Below are 11166 nucleotides of genomic sequence, written 5' to 3'. Positions count from 1 at the left end.
CCAAAATGTGAATAAAACTGTAAGCCATAATTAAAACATGCTTGACTTTCTTCACCGTCACACTAAATGAATGGGTAATAAATTCGAAGTTTTTTAGATTCAATGACTGTCTTCTGGTTCAAATTGTATCCGTGCTTGCAATGAATGTAATGCATTAATACATGTCAATACAAGTGTTAAATTTCTTTCATAGTACCAAGTATGTATTAAAATGCACTATAAATGTATAAGAATGATAAGTAGCAAATCCTCCATTTTTCGTATTAAAACACAATTCCTATAGAGATATGTTTATTTCAATGTCTGCCAATAGTGCAGTGTGGTTACATACGCACATATATGTATACGCACATGCAGTTGGTAACTTTATAAACGCTAAGAATGGACCAACAAAGACTTATGGAACAGATACACAATAAGCGCAAAACAAACAAGAAACTAAATGTAACATTTGTATCAGCGAAAAATGTAGTAAAGCTTTCGTATTTGATAGTTTAAAGAAAGCAGGGACTTGCATATCACTCAAACAGTAAATTATGTCACAGGTCTATGGATGTAAAAGGTTGTGAAAAAGTCGGTGGCTTTGCATATGTTACGTCAAAATCGATAAAGTTTCGACAATTTAGGTATAGAAACATTTATGTTTGAAATAAAACTATTTCTAGCTTTAAAAAAATCGATAAAATCATATGTAACTTTCTATGTCCACAGCAGCATTCAATTGCCAATGCAAATTTTGAAATATTAAGATGCGTGTTATGTAGTATGGATTTAAAACACATGATCAGTGATATTCCTACATTTAAAGTGGCTAAATTGACTGGCCCTATGGCCGGCAAAGGCAAAATCCTCTGGTATATTGGCTACTCTACCAGGGCCGATCAAAAGTTTTGAGCCTCGCCCAGAAATAATAAGTTACAGAACTCAAAATTCGAGGCGTAGTTATAAAGTAAAAAGCTATTATGAATGTCTACCAAAATTCAAATCATCGTAATCATAAATTTGTAGGCGACACCCAGTAATGTTAGAGAGAAGGAAAATTTGAGATGGATGATTTAGCTACAATCTGAGGTGTGCGGGCCAACTTTCTCTGATGAAAGCGCGATACAGACTTCTTTCCAATTGAAAAAAGACGGTTCATTATCAAATACTTTAAAATGTCTTCGTAGATTTCATGGCATGAGGAATACGACCTACACAGCTCTGATAACAGTTCACCCATATTTTAATTTTCTCGCCAGTTACCTACTTATTTTCAAAAGAACGTCGACTGGAAAATAAGGTCCACAATGATTTAGCATATTTCTTTATACCATATTTATAATTGTGCCCCAAACTCTGAGTTGTGCACCTTGTTTTTTTGAGAGACCGAAGACTTATTGATCACCCCTCGCATATGGCCAATTTCTACTATTATTCCAGATATATGTATGGAGTTTTTAACTCATAAATAATGAACATCATAGCGAACTTGCAAAACACCTTTATCTCTCTATATTTAGGTACAACAGAAACAATTCTTCTCGATAATTCGATTTTTCCGTGGGCAGTGTGTGCCTTGAACTGAAACTAGGTTGTGTTCTTAATCGGTATTCGATGCACCAAAGTGTGGGAAAACTGTAACGAATAATTGAAACTCATTACAAATAATCCAAAACGTAACGTTAGATAAAATTGTTTCAAGGCAAGATGATTAACATCTGGTTGGAAAAAAAAAACAGAAATCATTTCATAAAGTGTTTTTTCTGGGTTTTCTTTCTCCATTTTGATTCCGAAACCTTCCACCCATATGTATTTACTACATATAAAAATGAAAAATTCCCTTGTAATTGTATACCTTTCATCCAGCTTGAGACTATATTAAGAACTCTAGTACTAACTTTAACTTTGTTGTTTAGTGAAATTTGATATGGCTATTTGTTACGTATATATATATCGTCTAATTTCCTATACAAGAAATGTTCTTATATCTGTTTAGATCTTCTTCAATTATTTCAAGCATTATCCCCGTTCTGGTCGGCAAACTGTTCTACATTCCGAAATTCATGCGTTGAAATATGATCTCAAATGTAAAACTCTTGATGTGAAAATTAATTCATTAAGTAAGGGGATAAGTGAGGAAGGGTTTTTAAGAACAGCATGGGTTCTTTAAGAGCCCTTTGTCCAGCTTGACCACGGCGCATTGACCAGGTGTTGGAGTGACCTCTCTGTCACCATCTGTTGCCCATGCCTCTAATTAAGACGACCGGTTCATTAGTGGACAAAACCGCTGGGTGTTCAAATATACTTCCTTTATTGAATGAAGACTTTTATTGTACGTTTATACCCTGACAAACTAACTACAGGCCAAAATAATAAAGTTTTTGCAAGTACAATTAGTAATATACGATTGTGTATCCTTATTGCACCTACAAAGTCTAATGAATACTAAATTTAGTATGTACAGGTTCAACTTCTTCTCGCTTCTTAAGACAGTTGTAAATGTAAGGACAGAAGGAGCTTGAAATAATGGTTTATCTAATTGCATAGAGAATGCACGTTTTTCTGTGCTATTGAGATATCGAAAAATGGGATATTTCTCTCATTGTTGTATAGTGTACATGTACATATTTGTGCATGTGAAAGCACAAATAAAGTGTGAAAATGAAAAATATATGGAAAAAAATTGCAAACCATAGATATAGTAGCTATTAAAAAATTACAATAATGGTAATGATATAATATTAATACAATACCATGAATTCTCGAAAAACAGGTTTCTAATTATCTACATTGTGACGTTTAGACTTGTTCGATTAAAAAGAAGGAAAATTATGCTAACGGAAAAAAATTGGGATAATTGGATCCATGATTTGTTTTTCTAACACCAAAACAAAGACAGGTATATAGCTAAAGGCGTGCAATCTGTTGTGACTTGTGTTCTGTGGTTTTATACTGAGTATGCAATAAACAAATTGCTACTCGATTCACTTTCTATATTAGGACAACCCGCGAAACAATTTGGCAAGTTCTTATCTTAGAAAGGTTTATTTCCTGGAAGAAACTTGCTCAGAAAGGTCCAGGAAATCGTGGAAAAGGGAATAGAAAGAACCAGTTTCTCTCTTTTTTTTACCTTCTTGGTTTCTGTGGCTCCACAGGAGAGTGATTGTCTCACACCAGGAAAGTGCTCTCGCAGCGACTTCACATGACCAACCGCTGTGTCACATTTAATATCCTTCAAACATAATCACACCAACCATCTAATCCGACACGTTACTACTACGTATTTTGCGTCAGGCTTGAAAAATTGGCGCGGGGAAAATTGGACAAGATTGGTACATAATTGTCGGGATTAGAAAGAAAATTACGTCGGAGTTTTGTGTATGACAAGGTAACACTGCTCTTCAATGGTTGAAGATATACACTTCAGGTAGCTGTTACATGAGAATACCCGTGGCGCTCAGCGCTATCAGTTCGTTCTTTATTCCTTAATTTGTCAATAATTTCCGTAATACCCAGTTTCGACAGGATTCTCTTTGCCAGCAAATGACTCCAAATGGGTTCACTTGTCAATCAGCTGGTGAAAGGGCCGCCGTTTTGGCCTCTGTGATGTAAATTTGCCCATCTTTAGTGATTTTCTACTCTACGCGTCGAGGGTAGTACTTATACCCCATCAGCGACGGCTGCACCGGCGGATAATCCTTCTCTAATCGTCGATGTGAACTTTTACAAAGACTTTTTTTTTTATTATCTGTGGATAAATTTCCTTCTGGTGTTTGTAAGCTCCCACATATACCAGTCTAACACCTTGTCCCTAGTCCTAATAACAAATAAGATACGGGGGCGCCTGATTAGCACTGAATGCTGTGTACGAAACGGTCCTCTGTTGAAATTAATTTTCTCGCTCATTGTTCCTTTGAGATTTCTCTCTGGCAGAAGTGACAAGGTATTTCAGGCCGCCACAATAAACAAAAGGGGACAATCTAAAGCCCATACACACCGTAGGGCGGGCTGTAGTATGTTGTGTGTGTGTAGTAATAATGGCGTTGTCATTCTCCCATTCTCTGCAACGTCAGGACAACAAAGAGAGCTCTCGTCTAGATTCGGTCATGCCTCGCCGAAAATGTCTTCGCTCCCGTTTCAGGTGGTGTATTTATGGCCGCCCCGTGATTTTTCATCGCCCACCCGCCGGACGTGCCCGACAACCCCCGACAACCCACGAAGTCGTCTCGGCTGTCTCATTCGAAAAGAACACGGCCGTTTCGGCGTGGAGGTTTTCTGTGATTATTTGCGCGAGCTGTCGCAGCGTAAAGTTGAGAAATGGCGGCGTTTTGGTCACCTCAGTCCCGACTGAAACCCGGACGTGTACGTGTGTCTGACAACAGGCACAAAGGGCATAGCTGCGAACAGAATTAGCTCTGTAAATAAATGTATCTCACTGAGAATAAAAAAACGCTAGTGCTTTCAACATGCGTCTAAAATAAATCGTATATTTCGTCGCTAACACTCCAACAAAATCTATCACATTGTACTCCTAGAATTCAATTCGTAGAATGATGAGAGAATAGGAACGGTAAAAACATTGTGATTTTTTTCCAGACCGAGTTGAGCTATGTGTCATGTATTGGGGCAGCCGACCGGGTCATTTCAAATTTGTTGGTTCGGCTCTTTGCGCTGTTTACTAATGTTTGAAGACCGGTATTGTAACGATGTCGTCTGAAGGGCCTGAATAGGTTCTTCAGCCAGAAAAACATAGTATGCGTAGTAGCTATTGACTGACATTCGGGAGAGTTCCGCTTGAAAGGTTTACCCGAGTTTACCTAGCGCATAGCTGACAATATTGAGGGGCCCCCACTCTTCTGTGTTTCTATATGGCAAATTCTTCTATGATGTATAATTGACGTAAGTGCCATTTTCCGTGTACATAATTGCACATGTGTTGAGCGATTGAAGTTTCAGTGTTCGCGACTATAACAACAAATTGATGAATGGATGGATGAGAGAGAAAAATGTCTCTCAGCGCAGTTTCACTCGAACAAGGTTTTGCGCCCTCAACTTAGGTCTACACGTTTTATTTTGAACAACGTATAGCGATTTGACGAAAAAATGACATGCAAATATAAAAACATATTTCTGTAAACCAATAAAATTTGGAGCTCGTTCGCCTTATCCGTTAATTCATACCCGCTGATACTGTATTCATACTACTACGTATGTATAGAATAACCAACTGTTTGTAATCAACTTAAAAACATGTCATATATCGCTAGTTGTCTTATACCGTCTAACGTTACCTAAGTTTGCCATACATTGTACCCGTTCTACAAATGTTGTGCAATAAACTTTGACTTGACTTGACTATAATCATATATTGACTGTACAAATGTACCATGTATATGTGCACATGATTGATTCGATATATGGATGACATACGCGCATAAAATTTTGTCCGTTTCCCCTCAAAAGAGTTTTCGATCATAATTTTAATCGTACAAAGCAGCTGCAAAATGCACAAATATATGTCGTCAATTGCAATTGCAAAATGTTATATATACTGATGCCGTTGAGTGCCAAAGTTAGTTACAAAATTCAAAGAAGTGAAAGAGCAAATATGAAGAATCCATTGCTCGATATACCAGACTCTGTGTGTTCAACTTCAGTGACTTGTTCAACCCTTCTGACCACTTTAGATTTCATAATAATGATGTACACTCCCACACAAGTTTTCTGGCTGCAAGGGGATGTTGTCCATATACAAAGTAATCAACATGACCTAGCCTAATACCAAAACAAATGAAGGAATGTCCAAAATATGCAAAACCGCACAGTACACAGTAAATGTATGCCATAATAGTTTAAAGGTGGGTATGTGGCTGACTACATTTTATATCTTTTCACGAGTCATGTTTGATACCGTATATACATATACTGTGTATTTTCATTAGTCATAATTATTTATGCTACATATTAAATATCATGTTAACATGAGAATCTCTGACTTAGGATTTTCGCATCGAAAGTTTCCATTTACGTCATTCTTCTACATTGTATATCTTGTATTTTTGCCAATATAAGCTCATCAATTGAGTACTATGGCTTCACTATGTATTTTCATATCTATACATTTAAGATAGAATCTTTTAAAGCATAAGACGTAATGTACGTTTGGTAAGAAGATACGTAAGTATTTGGTAAGGTTTGCGGGGATGACCTTATGGTGTTACCTTCTAGACACGAGTGTAAGATGAACACAGACAGGTGTACACACACAGGTGTTTCGCTCCATCAGGTAATACCCCAAGACATCCAGGAAAGTTGAGAGTTTAAGGCGGTGGGTGTAAACTTTGACAGAGAAAGTTTGCTTACTTGAAGTTAAACGCCCTTGTACATTTTCCATTAGGGGACGCCCAGTTAACGCCGGCTCGGCTTTCTAAATCCCACTGAAAAGCTGCTAAGTCTAAGTTAACTTGGGTACTTGTGAGACACGTTTCGGCCGACACCGAGACTTCTAACAGGTGACACGCGCTGTGGAGGAAGAATCTTACACCTGTTGCTACCTGACTCGACCACCTGAGGAGCTCAGAATGCGCCACTTTCCGTGCCTTTCTGTCAGCGCTATTGTGGCGGGAAAGTGCAAGATGTCGTGCCATGCTGAGCAGGCTGACAAGCGGAACCCCCACGGTACCGAGTATTTTTTTTTTTGTTTTACCGTGTTTTGTAGAGACTCTAGGCGGTAGGATGTAACTCTCTGGGCGGAGTTGTACCGTAGCGACCCGAGCGGCGGCCTAGACGGCCTCTTGGCCCGGGTCACCCGAGCTGGTGTCGGTAATGCCTGCGGTCTACTACCACCGGGTTACGTTACCAACCCCAACAAGGTAAAACAACACTGCACACCATCACCTCCTTATCCACCGGTAAAGGTATACTTGACACAACGACCAGGTAACGTTAATACTCCCGGGGATAAAAGAGACCCCTTCACGGGAGCTTATCCGTTAGTAATAGAGCTGATCGGGAATACAATCGACTTGTCAACCGCGAGGAGTCTGATAACCACCCGCCGGGAACTCCATTGTTTCTGAAGAGGCGAAGATAAGGGGAAACAAGGCGCCCACTTTGTCACAAGTTGTACCACTCTAGAAATTAAGAGGGATTTTTGTCAGCTGAACTCATTCGTGTTGTTCTTGAGGGGGAGCTGTATAGAGCAAGGGGTTCGACCCTAACCCGACATTGTATTTGTCGACATGAAAAAAAGGCAGCACGTTTGATGGAGAATTTATTCCTTTTTCCAGAATTTCTTCAGTGCTTGCAAAGAAACATTGGAGATTCAAAACAAAGGAAGAATAACCGATAGCACACGGTCACGGTACGCAAATGGTAAGAACCAGTCCAAAATAAACTTGCTGTAGAACTAGAAGATATTAACACGTTTTACATGGAGCACTCAAGTGGTTATAGTCCGGGCCCCCTGTGTGTGTCTACTTCTCCAAAAGATTGGCGCGGGCTTTTTTAATTGAAACTCAAATAGGACGGTTTTATTTGCTGAGTACTTGGCATAGCGATGTTGTGAACGATGGGTAAGTACGAGAGGGCACACGCACCCAAGGATCGCCCAACCGCTTCGTGTGCAACAGACCTTCTCTGAAAATCGTAGCCATTTCTGGTGTAAGAGATCTGTTCTGTAGGCAAAGTCCGCCGCCACCCTAAATGTATTAGGGTGAATTATTAGGTAGATACGCTACAAACATATTGCCTTCTTCAAAACAAATCAGTCGTAAATCAGGCAAACACTTCTTAAACTGTCCGCCACAAATCTTACTAGTCCTCACTCATAAAAAACAACACAAACACAACAACATTCCGTCGCATACAAGGTGTAATTTTTGCGTATGTGTGCGGTGCCAATAGCTGTTAAAATCGATCAGTGAGGTGAGGTCTAAGTTCCAAGTTTCGCGGCGATCTTTGTTCACATTGTGTGACGTTTTTGTGAAAGCATAGTTTATGTTCTGACGTGACTCTATGCGGGTTCGTGCTAGCTAGCTGATAAGTCGGAGATAGAAAGCCAACCCACGGATTACGCCTCGCTATTATATGTTTACTCTCTAGCTAGGATACTAGAAACAGTCTGGCATCCCCCAATTCACTGACGGCACACACGTACACAATAGCCGCGGCTAGCTGGGCTTAGCTTCGACAATACAGATTAAAGATCTGAGGGAAAAAAACGGCGGGAATTCTCGCTCGTCTGACAGAAAAGCACGACAAATCCACGATTTTTTCGGCGGGACATTTGTTGTCCAGTCTTTCACCAAAAATAAAAATCTGAGGAAAAAACGGCGGGAATTCTCGCTCGTCTGACAGAAAAGCACGACAAATCCACGATTTTTTCGGCGGGACATTTGTTGTCCAGTCTTTCACCAAAAATAAAGATCTGAGGATAAAACGGCGGGAATTCTCGCTCGTCTGACAGAAAAGCACGACAAATCCACGATTTTTTCGGCGGGACATTTGTTGTCCAGTCTTTCACCAAAAATAAAGATCTGAGGATAAAACGGCGTGAATTCTCGCTTGTCTGACAGAAAAGAACGACACATCCACGTTTGATAAGATTTTTTTTCGGCAGGACGTTTGTTAATTGTCGAGTCTCTCACCAAAAATAAAGATCTGAGGAAAAACCGCGGGAATTCTCGCTCGTCTAACAGAAATGCACGACAAATCCACGTTTGATAATTTTTTTCGGCGGGACGTTTGCTGCGAGTCTCTCACCAAAAATAAAGATCTGAGGAAAAAACCGCGGGAATTCTCGCTCGTCTGACAGAAATGCACGACAAATCCACGTTTGATAATTTTTTTTCGGCGGGACGTTTGCTGCGAGTCTCTCACCAAATATAAAGATCTAAGGAAAAAAACGGCGGGAATTCTTGCTGCACGACAAATCCACGTTTGAAAAGATTTTTTGGCGGGACGTTTTTTGTCGAATCTCTCATCAGAAATTAAGATCTGAGGAAAAAAACCGCGGGAATTCTCGCTCGTCTAACGGAAAAGCACGACAAATCCACGTTTGATAAGATTTTTCGGCGGGACGTTTGTTGTCGAGTCTCTCACCAAAGGTGCTAATCTTAGGTTAATTATTTGATGATTTTCTTTACCGTAGGCTCCCCGCTTGACCCTCGCATGATATCGGCAGAGTGTTTGTGTAGCGATACCGCCTTTGTTTCGGGGCTTGATTGGCGTATACTCTGTACAATGGCATCCCAGACGATAGGACTCTACACAAAAATGTTTGTTCTCAGCAACTCCAGCTTTTTTGTGTGTTCTCTCTCTCTTTCTCTCATCACTTTGATTCTTTCTGGTTCCACTAACATGCCTACAAGATGGTAAAATGGCATCAAGCGAATTGTTGAATATTAGGGGCGAATTAAAATGTCTTCACAGACAAAGGCTGAAACGCAAACCGATCTACTGTGAGAAAACACGGGTAGATCTCCGAGTGCTTGTTCACCCCCTCGTGGTGCGAGTTTGTCCAAACTCTACAACACGATAATGGGTCGCGATAGAGAGTGAGGAACAACCAGCCTGAGCAAACCCTCTGTCATCCTCTCTTGAGCCGCTACAAAGGTTGAAGTGGCTGCAAACATAGTTCGATCTTCAGACCCTGACAGATCTCCTAAACGCTCAACTTTGGTTTCATATATACATCGTTGCTGAGACAAATTTTCCTCAGTGACCGTAAAGTTTCAATACAAGGACGTATACTAAATTTGCGACCTTGTAAATTCTGTCAATTGTTATCGCTCTTCGCAGTTGTAAACAGCACTCCCTGGCCCTAAAAGACCCATAATTAAACCCAAGTGTTTGTTACATATACGGCTTCATTTTCGAGGCCCTTATCAGTTGGCTGTATCAAGCATTGAGCCTTAGATAAGAGAGCACACAGCATAGGCGGGCAGCTCAGCAATGTTTGCTCGGTTGAAATACCTGTTTTCATTTGTGGATGAATTTGTTACAGGGCTGTGCCCTCAGGACCCGGAGTTAAGCTTCCCTCCCCCCCCCCTAAAATAGTGGGGATTTGGTACTAGTAGATCCGACACATTTAGATCCTACCGCCCCCCCCCCAAAAAAAAAGATATGTATATATACTGGGACTGTAGGGACAAGTCGACATTTGCAAGCCTCCCAACATAGTAGGACTGTAGTGTAATGACAACAGATAGATGTTTTATTAGATATACTTTATTTTGAATTGTGAAGTAAGCAATGCACAATTGGTTGTGGGACGACCCAAACTTTTGTGCATAGCTTATACAGCAATTGGCAAATTGTTAGCAGTTGTAAGAAATATATAAAACTCATCGAAGGATTTTTTTCTCCGATGAGAAATGTCGATATGACAGATAAAAATATATGCATGGGATTCAAAAAGACAGATTAGATTTAATTGGATCATAATTTACAAGATCAGACCCTCCCTTGTAATAGCTGTGCTGTAGCGGGGTATGTATAGATCAGATGATTTTTAAAATCACACCTCCAAAAAAGAATAGCAGAGGATGTGCATGTAGCCGTAGGTGTACACCGGATGACATCTACAGACCCTCCTCCACAAAAACAGTAGGAATGTAGCAGTACGTGTAGACCAGACGACATTTAGAAGCTGTAGCAGTACGTGTAGACCAGACGACATTTAGAAGCTGTAGCAGTACGTGTAGACCAGACAACATTCAGAAGCTGTAGCAGTACGTGTAGACCAGACAACATTCAGAAGCTGTAGCAGTACGTGTAGACCAGACGACACTCAGAAGCTGCAGTGGTACGTGTAGACCAGACGACACTCAGAAGCTGCAGTGGTACGTGTAGACCAGACGACATTCAGAAGCTCCCTCCTAAAAAAAGAAGAGCTGTAGCGGTACGTATACGTGTAGACCAGACGACATTCAGAAATTATCTCCCAATATAGATACATTCAACTTCATTGCACGACAATTGTACACGGAACAATGTATGACAACAACTATTACATATAGTACGAAATAGAGGTATAGAATAGAATAACTTATTTCTTTAAACAGCATATCTAGAACATTCCAAGACAAATTGAAATTCATCTTCAATTTGCTTCGGACAAAACGGACAAGCCTTCGGTCAAGGGCTACATTATGACAAATAAGCTGTAGTGGCTCCAAGCAG

Source organism: Branchiostoma floridae, chromosome 1, assembly GCF_000003815.2.
Source record: "Branchiostoma floridae strain S238N-H82 chromosome 1, Bfl_VNyyK, whole genome shotgun sequence".
NCBI classification, from domain to species: Eukaryota; Metazoa; Chordata; class Leptocardii; order Amphioxiformes; family Branchiostomatidae; genus Branchiostoma; species Branchiostoma floridae.
The sequence above is the reverse complement of the archived record's forward strand: the minus strand, read 5'-3'. Positions refer to the sequence as shown.